The sequence below is a fragment of the Thalassophryne amazonica genome, chromosome 1, assembly GCF_902500255.1.
Source record: "Thalassophryne amazonica chromosome 1, fThaAma1.1, whole genome shotgun sequence".
NCBI lineage: Eukaryota > Metazoa > Chordata > Actinopteri > Batrachoidiformes > Batrachoididae > Thalassophryne > Thalassophryne amazonica.
This window is the reverse complement of record NC_047103.1, coordinates 82,013,208-82,026,836: the sequence shown is the minus strand read 5'-3', so window position 1 is coordinate 82,026,836 and position 13,629 is coordinate 82,013,208. Positions and strand designations below refer to the sequence as shown.

The 13,629-nt window shown below is 41.1% G+C and overlaps 1 long non-coding RNA gene across 1 annotated transcript; it reads left to right on the top strand.

Annotated features, from left to right (window-relative positions):
* Positions 1-2,558: 2,558 nt before the first annotated feature.
* On the top strand, positions 2,559-5,642 carry LOC117512099. Its single transcript, XR_004561207.1, has 2 exons — positions 2,559-3,036; positions 3,139-5,642. It is a non-coding gene; the product is annotated as an uncharacterized LOC117512099 (long non-coding RNA).
* The last annotated feature ends 7,987 nt before the right edge of the window (positions 5,643-13,629 follow it).

Sequence of the window (13,629 nt, the reverse complement as noted above, 5' to 3'; positions counted from 1 at the left end):
TTTTGGAAAGCAATGAAAACTATAAAATGGAATCAGAAAGAGATGGGATGGATAACATGAAGGGCTTTTACAAACAGCTTTTCAAATTGTGGGACAAATGATTATTTCTGACAGAATGAGCCTTTATTAAAACATTGATGGGGAAACGTTAGATTTGTTTTGGCCAGTTTGTCGGAGAATGATTGCTGCTGCAAGAGGTGAAATCGTGGAGGACAGAGGATCAGGGACTTAAGGAAAATCACTAACGGAAAGGACACACTGATAAAGCGAGATAAAACTGACAAAGATAGTACAGCAGGGAGTTGTGGCCAGACATGAGAATGTGAGGATTGTGTTGGAACCCTTTTCCGTGCTAAATCCTAAAATGACACTCTGGCTTTTGCACTTCTGGGTTATCAAGTCTTCATCTCCGTTAAAAACATGAATGCACATTCTTCTTTTATCCAGAAATGAGCAAAACACGACGACTAGAGAATGAACAGGAACAACTGCAGGAAATGTCGTAATCAGGCCAACATTAGCCCAGAGCCTTACAAACCCAGTACTGTCCATATGGATCACGCTCCATGGGAACAGTTGGAAAATGAGAACAGTGAAAGGCGTTGAGCATAATTACTGTACGTGCTCACGGGATACAGATCTTTGAAGGGCTCTGGTGGGTTTGAGGTGATGATGCATGACGGTAAAACCTGCTGTGGTTTTTCTCAAAGGTGTTTGGAGTTTTGGCTTCCTGCCTCTAGGAACGACACAGATCCTCTAATGACAATGTTGTCTATGACAACATCCTGGTACAACCTTGTGTCTCCAGTAAAGGATCCTCATAGAAGAGTTAAAAATCCTGAAAGTAAGTAGAGAAACGTCAGAATTTGAAGAGATGTTGTTGATGACTAACCTTCCGTACCTGATTGGGATAGAACTTTTTCCTCATGGGGGTTTTGCTGTGTTTGGTTAACTTGAAGAGAGCTCTGGGGGGTCTGCGTGGCTCAGACCTCCACATGCTCTGGTGTTTTTAAATGCTTCATGAATAGCCAAGCCTATGTCATCATATTGACTGTAGGCTAAAACGCACCTTAAGCTGGAGCCCAGACAGCCGACGTTCAGCTCCCAATCACACACGGCTGTGCACATGGTGTTTCTCTCTGAGCAAACAGCACGCTGAAGTAAACATGCTGGCTGCCCTGAAGACAAGTTTGCTTTCATTGTTTAATGACTTTGCTATTCCCCGCTAATGTTTTACATATGAGATAGAGATTGCTCCCATTTGAAAAGAAAAAAGAGCCGGCATCCATTTCTCACCGTCTCTCTCAAAGACTCCATGCATTTTCTTTCCCACTCAAATCTTTTATGCTCAGTCGTTTTCAATCTGATTTCCTCAGACAACTCAATTACATTGGCAGGGGCCCATTTGTTTTTGTACAAAATATTAGGGAATGGAGTTTATGACTCATAAGAAACATCTTTCAGCTCGATCCTATTACTCACCTTGTTTCATGACGGCTTCTTGCAAAATGTCTTTTATTGTCCAGCAAGTGTGTAAAGAAAGAAAGCAGACTAGCATGTGTTTGAAAAGACACAGGGTGTACACAGACCTCACATACAGAGGTCCATAAATATCTGGACAGTTGATTGATGGTATTTTGCCGTCTACAGTGTGTGGTTCTAAGGTAATGGAATTACAATGAGCGCAAATTGTTAATGCTAAGTCAAAATATGGCCACATTTCGGTGTCATTGAAGTTCTTTTACTGCAGAATTGTCCAGATGCATATTGGAATTTAAAGGAAAAAAAAACAGATAGTATCAGTGATTAAATCCTAAACAGGTAAATGGTGTAGGAATTACATCAATTTGTGTATGTGGTTACGTCTTATTATATGACCAAAAGTAACTGGATAAAAAGTACTTCGTTACAGATCAGTTCAACACTTCCTCTCTTATTGGTATTCCAAAATTGACATTAACAAAATGGCTTGGCCTTTGTCCTGGGGATCAACTGCAAACCTCTTTTCTGAATTTTTGTTGGACAGTTTGCATGATTGGCTTTCTCCATGGTTAACAGCTGTTTTAGGTCATGGTGATGGAGCGCTCTCTTAAGGGTGGATGATGCCTCAAACCTCTTAGTTGTGATTCTGAGGTTCTCGTGGACAAGTAGAACAAATATTCCTTTATTCCTGGTAGTTTGTTTGGGCATTTTTCCTCACTGATACAAAATTCTGCTTCAGAAGTCTTGACTTAATTCTTTACATTTTTTTTTCCTTTTACACTTTAAAAAATTTTTAATAAATTATTTTGTGGCTATAATTTTTCAGTAGCTTTACATGGAAATAAAGAAGACGTGCATTCAGTTCTAACTGACTGAACTCATATTTTGTTTGATAAAATGGAATATGTGCAGTCGGAGAACGTTGAGTTGGGATGTACGAAGTCTAAGTCTACGGGATGTCCACAGCTACATGTATATGATCACCATGTAGTTCCTTCCATTTCACACACACTTCCAAGTTGATGTTTGCCTCATGTCTGTTGTGACAGAACTGTGCAGGCTTTTTTTTCATCAGTTTTTGTTTTGCCATCTTGTTTCTGGGACTGATTGGGGTTTACATCTTCTGATAAACTCTGTATGTACCCTGCTTGGTCTTCTCTTGGTTAGTGATGTTAAGAGCATACATCTACATCCTTCACTGTGTTTTTGATTTGTTCCAACTATTGTCAAGAACTGTTTCTTTGATAGTTTGAAGACTTACTGTTTCATCTACCATACTGCTTTATTGTGGCCATGTGGACTGTTTGGAGTTCTTGAGACCACCATTGGTATTTTTTCTTTTCGTGAATGTACCAAATAGTTGATTTGGCCAAACCTAATATTTCTGCTGTCTGTCTGACAAACATGGCTTTTTGTACACAAACACAGCTCTTCAACACTTTACTTCAGGCCAGTTTCAGTCATTCTTCAAATCCTGTGCAGAATTAATGAATGTTTTTTTCTTTTTTTTGTACTTTCAGAAACCACAGATCACGGAACAAGTAAATGTGACATGTGAGTTGGCTTTATCTCCTTTGCTTATTTGCTACAAGCTCACTGTGACCTCTAACTCGCCCCTCTGTTTTGTTCTTTGGTGTTTATATTTGTGCTCATCAGTACCAGCGGCAGTGGCGTCGGCACTACGCAGAAAGAGAAGGTGAAGGGCAAAGACGAGACGTACTGGAGGGAGATCAACGCTGCCATGGCCTTGACCAACTTGGCGCAGGGGAAGGACGGTGTGTCTGGGACCACCAGCTGCATCATTCAGAAGTCCTCTCATATAGCAGAGATCAAGACTGTCAAAGTGCCTCTGGTGCAGAAATATTAACACGTTATCCTTTCCGCTCTTTCTATGCAAAACGGCAAACATTCCTGTTGGGTCCAAACAAACTGTCCCTCAAGAGGCGACTAGAGAGACGACTGTTGTGTTGTTGTGAGAGAAGGTTTTTTATTAGTGTCTAAAGCTTACAAATGAGGATTCACCCACACTTTTCTTTGCTGGGTTTATGTTTGACAGACAAATGTTGATGATAATTTCACTGCAGTATTCGTTAAGACAAGACGCTTTTATAATAAGTTATTTTGATGATTTCTTTTTTATGTTTCTCTTTTTTATGCTTTTAAATGCATACTTTGCCAAAGTGCCTTTGTTCTCCGGACACACAACTCACAGACTGTGGTCAATGCAAAGTGCACACACTAAGGTGCCTCTTTGGGATTTATGAAGGATTTTTGTAAGGTTATATAGAGACTGAATCATTCCTGGTGTATTTTTGTGAGTAAAAACCTCTTGCACACAGCATGTGCCTTATGAACTGAAGTAGAAAAACTGCGCTTGCTTTGACTGGAGTCTTCACTTTGTTTTGTCTCAATCAGACACTTGTAGCCTGCAGGCAACAACAACTGCTCGGTTTGCAGATAATTCGAGCCCCACTGACACGTGCGCTAATGTGAGCGACTCGTCGATAAGCAGCAGATGCGCGCATGTCAGCCTTCATTTAGCAATGAAGGATTCTTCTCTTATCACGGCTTTCTGTTGGACAAATGTGCACGCACACTCAGCTGGACCCAGATGAAGTCACGTTAACCTATATAATGACATGCAAATATGTAGGTCTGCAGGCGTGCTTTCATTTTCAGTGCAGTATCTGCTTGAAAAGAACAATGCCTTGACCTAAAAAGGGATGTTTTTGCTGTACGTTATCAGTGTTTTATGCCTTTTCACGTTGTGCTCTGAACAAGATAGCTGAGAGTAAAACAAAAAGGAGCCACTGCACACCGCCACCAGCTCCTCCAGCTTTTTGATCCTCAGCCCTCTCAGCTGTTTAGCATTACATTCAAATTGCTGTTTACAAGAAGCCAGAGGAAAGAATCAAGTTTTTCTCTCCGCCTTGCTTTTTTGGTCTTGCAAAAAACATTTCACTATTATCTCGTTGTCGGCCAAGCAAGTGTTCAAAGTGTTTGTTATTGTCAGTTTGTATATGTGTGGTCTTTTGGTTTCATTTATCATTAAGCGCTTCTTTTCTCATCCCGTGGATAGAATTGTTTTCATAGAAGGTACATATGTTGGAAACTTTCCCAAACACGAGAGATCAATTTGGACAAATTCTCTGTACCGACATCTTAAGTAAAGTATATCTTTGAGGTACTGTTTTGTATGTGTCAAATGAACAATCTTTTGTAGATAGTGCAGTATTTTTGATAACTTAGAATATGTTTACCATCAAAAAATTATTGAATGAAGTTGCACAAAGGAATTTCACACATTTGTCTTGAATGTGCCAACTGTCAAAGTAGCTGCACTTAAAGTTCTCACTAAGAAAACACACAAAGCTTCCACTAAGGCCTGAGATGGAAGCAGACAATGTGTTTTTCCATAAAGGGAAGGGAAGAAAAAGAAATGAAGAACAAGACTGTTATTCCAGTTAGCGTGCCTATGGAAGTAGTATAATGAAATGAATGGCACTAGCCAATCCCCAGGTACTGTTTGCTTTTGCAGTGGGGAGTGTGGGCTTCCACATGTGTTTTTTATACACCTGATGCAGACAGACTAGCTGCGGGGCAGTGCTCAGCCCCTCCGTGTGTTTCTAATTGCACCTCTGAACTTTTGGACCACTTGCTAACCCTTGCACCTCTCATGATACCCAGTTGCTGGGAAGAGACAGCATCGTCAGAGACAACACAGCCGCCTTTGTTTTTCTTACTTGCAGTCACTCCCCGACACCCCTGTGAGGACTAACAAAGGCTTTCTATGACCCAGACTTTGGTACTGTACACCCCTTTTTGAAAACCTGCTTTCACATCTGTGCTGACAAGCTGAAAGCAACAGTTTGTGTTAAAGCCAATAAATTATTAATGAAGACTTTGTAAAGACAAAGAAAGTTGTGATCATAGTTTGTTTTTATTGTTAAGTTATATGAATTCAATTGTTTTGGGTTTTTTTTTTTTTTTTTTTTTTTTTTATAAAGACGCAGGATTTCCAATCCAATGACCAAATTCATAGCTTCTTGTATTGTCTGAGTTCCTCTCATGTAAAAAAAAAAAAAAAACTTTTATAAATGCAGTCATGTGATCAAAGCAATGAATACATTTTTTGAATGAAATAAAGCGTTGTATGTTTTGGTTCATTTTTTTAACGTGTCAGTTTGTCCCATTTACAAGACAACACAGTGGCACAAGAACTTAGGATGCTTTCCTCACAATAAGAACCACCCATGTCCCATTCTCCTTGTACATCTGGAGTTGAATCAGTACACATTTTGGGGAAAAACGTGCCAAATAAACTTGGACATCCATATCAGATCCACTGTGGCACCCCCCCCAAAAAAAAGACAGACTCCTAAAGAAATAACTTAATTCAATATATGTATACAAGTAATAAAATATTTCTTTTTGCCATTTGGGAGCATGTGCTGGGGCCACATATCAACACATACATCACACACCCAGACAACCGGGCCATCCACATTTCTCAAAAGTAACCATCTATTTGACGAAGCCAAGTGAAATGTGGGCATGTCCTTGGCCTTCTTCAGCTACTGAGGTCCACAAACAGTGAAGCACCTGTGCACTAGATCATGCCTAGAGAAATGCACCATATGGCCAGAATGTGACATGACTTGACAACGCCAGTGATACTCCTCATCTCAGTCTCGCCAAGTAAGTGTTCATTTTACCCAAACTTATTCCAGTAGTACCCAAGGATCCCCTCACAAACCCTTAGACCACTGAGAGTCACAACCATACAGTAAGACAGGAAACACCAGAGGCCTCATGTACAAAGACTTGTATGGGTTTCCGACTGAAACGTGTACGCTAAAGCCCAGAAACCGCCGTAAGCACAAAAATATCCAGATTTATCAAAGTGTGCATACGCATGGATCCAAGCACATTCCTTTTGTACATCCTAATCAACATGTTATTGAACACACATGCAGAAAAAAAAACAAACTCCTCCCTGTTCACCGGCAAAGTTCCACCTGTGGTGAAGCTTCACCGGTCCCACTGGCCCCAGTATTTCCATCCCAGCTGCTGACGCCCGCCTGACTGGCTGTGTTCCGATTGCCCCCGATTGTTCATTAAGAACAATTACACGAATAAACATTTATTTGTTAAACAACTATTTCCTCACCAAGCAGCCACCCATCGTGCACCGTGCCAGCCTCTAGCCTATTCCCAACCCAACTCAATGTATTTGTGCATTACATATGATTTGTACATTGATGGAATGAAACTGTGTCCCAATAACAAAAACAAATTCATCATGTGGTGGCGCCTTTATAGCAGAGTGCAGTCAATAGCTCCAATTACATTAGGGAAACTGACTCTCACTGCAAATTGCGCTTGATGTGCCTGGATGACATTAAGATGATTGTTTTCCACACAGCTGGCATGGCTCAGCTCAAGGTCGACTGGCACACTCCTGACTGATCAGCCAGCTCCCACTGGAATGCCCCTGTTACCAGGAAGCCCAGCGTGGTCAGTACCTGTGTGGGCACAGACAACCCCTGGCTCCTCGTCGTATTGTGCTCTGGGATGGCCACGTTCTGTGCACAACTCCAGTAACAGTGACTTTGGTAATCAAAATGAGCTTATGAGCCAATTATTGTCATTTGCAAGTAAATCCTCGCATCCCTCAAACACTCGCTCACGTCGGATTGCACCATTTGCAAGGTCTTCTAAAAACATGAATACAGCCATTGTTAATACCATTTTCTTCATCACTTTGTGCATGGTTTGATATCCAGCCATATAATTGCAAACACGTGGGTGTGTTAATTGTTCATAAGTGTGTCTGGCGTGCATCAGATGACTCTGATGACTTCATATTTTCATACTATTAACGGTTCCCAGCATCACCTCTACTTGTTGGCAGTGGAACATTAGCTGTAGAAATGTGCGTACGCCAGCCATGATTTTGGCATGGCGCACCGCACATTTCCACGGTCATTTCAGTTTTGATACATTTGAACGTTAGTGTGGAAATGGACGTATGCCACATTTTTGTGCGTACGCAGCCTTTGTACATGAGGCTCCAAGGCACACTGATGACATAATCAGAAGTAAGACGTGGATCCAACGTGAAACACCCTGTGAAAACTCTATTTTTTGCTTTTTACAATGTGTTGGGGTCACAAGATTAATTTAATTTAGGGTGAGTGTTGAATAGACTTTAATGAAAAAAATAATAATTTATGGTGGGTGTTTAAGCAACTTTGATTAAAAAAGGGGTTGGGTGGATATTTTGGAGTTGGGCATTTTTGACGTGCGGATACCGTAAATTGACTTCATATTCACTCTATAAAATGATTTGCCACAGATTTAAGTGGTTTCTTCAGTCTTAAGCCTGGGTCCCACCGAATAATGAAGGATGAAGAAGGAGCCACGCATGGGTGTGGAGTGATTATTCAAAGAATGACCCACGTTTTCATCTAACACGTATCCACTACTAAGGTGCCTCTCTGTACCCCACACGTGCCACGTAGAAGCCACGACCGACAGGTCATTAGAGCCTCGAATGGCTCGTATCAGCCACGCTAAGCCATGCTATGCCACGTATGAGCCACGCAGTGCTGTGTAGCATGATGTTATCAAGCTATAAAAACATTAAAAATAGTTACCTTAAGCTGTTCAAAATATATTCCACATGGAGCAGGAAAGAGAGGAAAAAAAAGCGTCCAGATGAAACAGTCCTCTGTGATTCCAGACTCGTAATCACCACGCAAATGCCTCTAAGCCGTCACAGTAACTCGTACACAAACTGTGCCACGCTGTTGTTGCTAAATTTTTAACTTTTTGAAATTAGCTTCACGCTCAGAGAAGAACCTTGTTAACTGACGATAATGCCTCTAAGAGCCACTCAGAGCCAAGAAACTCCCACGATAGTTGAAGAAACCCTCTTGTAGCAAAGAAAACATGCTGCGTGGCTCCTTCTTCATCATTATTCGGTGGGACCCAGGCTTTACACAAACTAGTGTAGGGGCCCCAGTTATACACTGCAGAACAAGAGTTTCTTTATTAATAACCAAACAGGGTTGTTTTGCATCATCAACTAAAAATCATTACAGAAAAGACACACGTTTGGGTGGTAACAAATTATGCAAAGTTTCTATAATGAGTTGGAATGGTGTGTGAGTCCAGAACGTTTTTAGAACCTTTGAACTGTTGACCTCAGACTGCAACAGTGTTCAGAGGAAGAATTCAACCCTTTTATATCGTGTTAAAATACGTATTTTTTAAATGTTAATTTACTGTCTCAATGTATTTACAAGTTGTTTTGGTTTTCTTATCATATATACACTATTATCATCAGGATTATTATTATTAATAATTTTATTATTACTTCTTTGTCATTCAATTTTTAAATGGACCACAATGGAAAGTGTTTTCATTTTCTTGCATCATCCATGTATTTTTAATGTATTTACAATTATAATATGTATATGTCGCAGACATGAACAAGCAAAGCTCTTCAGCATCTCACCATGTCATCGAGGTCCTTCAGACTGTTTTTTGAGCACATGCTTCAGGGGAGCTTCAGCATGGTTAAAACCTTTCAGCCCCCCTCCACCTTTTTAAACATTTTTCTTTTTTGTGCCTTTCAGCTTCTGGGGGAGCTCCACCCCCCCAATTACAGCCCTCTTAACGCCCTGCCACTTTAATCATTTTTTAATGTAGATGTAAATTAATATTCAAAGTTTTCAGCTAGTTGACAATAGGGCTGTACAGTATGGTCAAATTATTGTATATTTTCATATCAGTATGATATACGATATGATTATGATTTCATACAAAGTGCAGCAACAGTGAAAATTAAACATTCTTAAACAAAACAGTAATAATACCACATTCATTTGCACTCATCATAAGGTTAGGATACATTGCCCCCCAAAAGTATTGGAACACTTGATATTCCACACATTTTAATTTGTTTATGCCATTTCAAATACAAGAAATACAAAAAAAAAAAAAAAAAAAAAAAAAATTAAGATTTCTAAAATTATCTTCTTCAAACTCAAACTGAAAGCAAATCTCTAAAACTTGATAAAACCTGTAAATAATAATCAGTTTTATTGCCAGCTTTCTTCAGACAAGTCAGGGGAAGGAAACATGAACATTTCCAAGTCACTGAATATGTCTTGGACTTTATTTCCATCAATTATGATCTATCCTTTTTGGTTCTATAGTCTCAATGATACCTTGGTGTACCTTGATGGACTTCCTGTTCCGGAGCACAGCGGTGTTCTGCTGTATCTGTTAGCTGTTTGAACTGAGCTGTTTGAGTTCTTTGAATTAACAGTCTTTTTCAAGACTTTTTTACTTTTTACTTTTTTACTTTTTTTTACTTTTTCACCGTGCTCCAACGCCTAAAGAAGACCTCTAACGGTCGAAGCATCGCGACGGAGCACTTTTATCAGCTAACCTTCATCAGCGTTGGCAAGCTAACTAGCTTGCTAACGCTTTCGTTTTTATTTTTATTTTATTTTTTAGCACTGTTGTCGTGCTGCTCCACAGCCTGTCCAGTGGATTTTTATTTTATTTTAGCGCTGTTGTCGTGTGTTACCTGTGCTGCTCCACAGCCTGTCTAGTGGATTTTTATTTTATTTTAGCACTGTTGTCGTGTGTTACCTGTGCTGCTCCACAGCCTGTCCAGTGGATTTTTATTTTATTTTAGCACTGTTGTCGTGTGTTACCTGTGCTGCTCCACAGCCTGTCTAGTGGATTTTTATTTTATTTTAGCACTGTTGTCGTGTGTTACCTGTGCTGCTCCACAGCCTGTCCAGTGGATTTTTATTTTATTTTAGCGCTGTTGTCGTGTGTTACCTGTGCTGCTCCACAGCCTGTCCAGTGGATTTTTATTTTATTTTAGCACTGTTGTCGTGTGTTACCTGTGCTGCTCCACAGCCTGTCTAGTGGATTTTTATTTTATTTTAGCACTGTTGTCGTGTGTTACCTGTGCTGCTCCACAGCCTGTCTAGTGGATTTTTATTTTATTTTAGCACTGTTGTCGTGTGTTACCTGTGCTGCTCCACAGCCTGTCCAGTGGATTTTTATTTTATTTTAGCACTGTTGTCGTGTGTTACCTGTGCTGCTCCACAGCCTGTCTAGTGGATTTTTATTTTATTTTAGCACTGTTGTCGTGTGTTACCTGTGCTGCTCCACAGCCTGTCCAGTGGATTTTTATTTTATTTTAGCACTGTTGTCGTGTGTTACCTGTGCTGCTCCACAGCCTGCCTAGTGGATTTTTATTTTATTTTAGCACTGTTGTCGTGCGTTACCTGTGCTGCTCCACAGCCTGTCTAGTGGATTTTTATTTTATTTTTTAGCACTGTTGTCATGTGTTACCTGTGCTGCTCCACAGCCTGTCCAGTGGATTTTTATTTTATTTTTAGCACTGTTGTCGTGCGTTACCTGTGCTGCTCCACAGCCTGTCTAGTGGATTTTTATTTTATTTTTTAGCACTGTTGTCGTGTGTTACCTGTGCTGCTCCACAGCCTGTCCAGTGGATTTTTATTTTATTTTTAGCACTGTTGTCATGTGTTACCTGTGCTGCTCCACAGCCTGTCCAGTGGATTTTTATTTTATTTTAGCACTGTTGTCGTGTGTTACCTGTGCTGCTCCACAGCCTGTCCAGTGGATTTTTATTTTATTTTTAGCACTGTTGTCGTGTGTTACCTGTGCTGCTCCACAGCCTGTCCAGTGGATTTTTATTTATTTTAGCACTGTTGTCGTGTGTTACCTGTGCTGCTCCACAGCCTGTCCAGTGGATTTTTATTTTATTTTTTAGCACTGTTGTCATGTGTTACCTGTGCTGCTCCACAGCCTGTCCAGTGGATTTTTATTTTATTTTAGCACTGTTGTCGTGTGTTACCTGTGCTGCTCCACAGCCTGTCCAGTGGATTTTTATTTTATTTTTTAGCACTGTTGTCGTGCGTTACCTGTGCTGCTCCACAGCCTGTTCAGTGGATTTTTATTTTATTTTTTAGCACTGTTGTCGTGCGTTACCTGTGCTGCTCCACAGCCTGTCCAGTGGATTTTTATTTTATTTTTTAGCACTGTTGTCATGTGTTACCTGTGCTGCTCCACAGCCTGTCCAGTGGATTTTTATTTTATTTTAGCACTGTTGTCGTGTGTTACCTGTGCTGCTCCACAGCCTGTCCAGTGGATTTTTATTTTATTTTTTAGCACTGTTGTCGTGCGTTACCTGTGCTGCTCCACAGCCTGTTCAGTGGATTTTTATTTTATTTTTTAGCACTGTTGTCGTGTGTTACCTGTGCTGCTCCACAGCCTGTTCGGTGGATTTTTGTTTTGTTTTTTGGCACTGTTGTCGTGCGTTACCTGTGCTGCTCCACAGCCTGTTCGGTGGATTTTTGTTTTGTTTTTTCGCACTGTTGTCGTGCGTTACCTGTGCTGCTCCACAGCCTGTCCAGTGGATTTTTATTTTATTTTTTAGCACTGTTGTCGTGTGTTACCTGTGCTGCTCCACAGCCTGTTCAGTGGATTTTTACCTGTGCTGCTCCACAGCCTGTCCAGTGGATTTTTATTTTTATTTTATTTTTATTTTTTTGGCACTGTTGTCGTGTGTTGCCTGTGCTGCTCCACAGCCTGTCTAGTGGATTTTTATTTTATTTTTTACCACTGTTGTCGTGTGTTACCTGTGCTGTTCCACAGCCTGTCCAGTGGATTTTTATTTTATTTTTTACCACTGTTGTTGTGTGTTACCTGTGCTGCTCCACAGCCTGTCCAGTGGATTTTTATTTTATTTTTTAGCACTGTTGTCGTGTGTTATCTGTGCTGCTCCACAGCCTGTCCAGTGGATTTTTATTATTTTTTTTTTTTTTAGCACTGTTGTCGTGCGTTATCTGTGCTGCTCCACAGCCTGTCCAGTGGATTTTTATTTTATTTTTTAGCACTGTTGTCGTACGTTATCTGTGCTGCTCCACAGCCTGTCCAGTGGATTTTTATTTTATTTTTTAGCACTGTTGTCGTGTGTTATCTGTGCTGCTCCACAGCCTGTCCAGTGGATTTTTATTTTATTTTTTAGCACTGTTGTCGTGCGTTGCCTGTGCTGCTCCACAGCCTGTCCAGTGGATTTTTATTTTATCTTTTACCACTGTTGTCGTGTGTTACCTGTGCTGCTCCACAGCCTGTCTAGTGGTTTTTTGTTTTGTTTTGGCACCGTTGTCGTGCGTTACCTGTGCTGCTCCACAGCCTGTCCAGTGGATTTTGATTTTTATTTTATTTTTTTTAGCACTGTTGTCGTGCGTTACCTGTGCTGCTCCACAGCCTGTCCAGTGGATTTTTATTTAGCACTGTTGTCGTGCGTTACCTGTGCTGCTCCACAGCCTGTCTAGTGGATTTTTATTTTGTTTTAGCACTGTTGTCGTGCGTTGCCTGTGCTGCTCCACAGCCTGTCCAGTGGATTTTTATTTTTATTTTATTTTATTTTTTAGCACTGTTGTTGTGCGTTACCTGTGCTGCTCCACAGCCTGTCTAGTGGATTTTTATTTTATTTTAGCACTGTTGTCGTGCGTTACCTGTGCTGCTCCACAGCCTGTCTAGTGTCGGATTCCCTGTTTGGGAATCCGCTAGCTTAGCGTAGCTACTAGCTCTTAGCCGTTTTAGCATGGCGGCTTCTCCTGTCTCTCCCGTACTTTTCTGCTCTGGGTGTGAAATGTTTAGTTATTCCTCGGCCTCTTTTAGCAGTAACGGTACTTGTAATAAGTGCAGCTTATTCGTAGCTTTGGAGGCCAGGCTGGGCGAATTGGAGGCTCGGCTCCGCACCGTGGAAAATTCTACAGCTAGCCAGGCCCCTGTAGTCGGTGCGGACCAAGGTAGCTTAGCCGCCGTTAGTTCCCCCCTGGCAGACCCCGTGCAGTCGGGAAGGCAGGCTGACTGGGTGACTGTGAGGAGGAAGCGTAGCCCTAAACAGAAGCCCCGTGTACACCGTCAACCCGTTCACATCTCTAACCGTTTTTCCCCACTCGACGATACACTCGCCGAGGATCAAACTCTGGTTATTGGCGACTCTGTTTTGAGAAATGTGAAGTTAGCGACACCAGCAACCATTGTCAATTGTCTTCCGGGGGCCAGAGCAGGCGACATCGA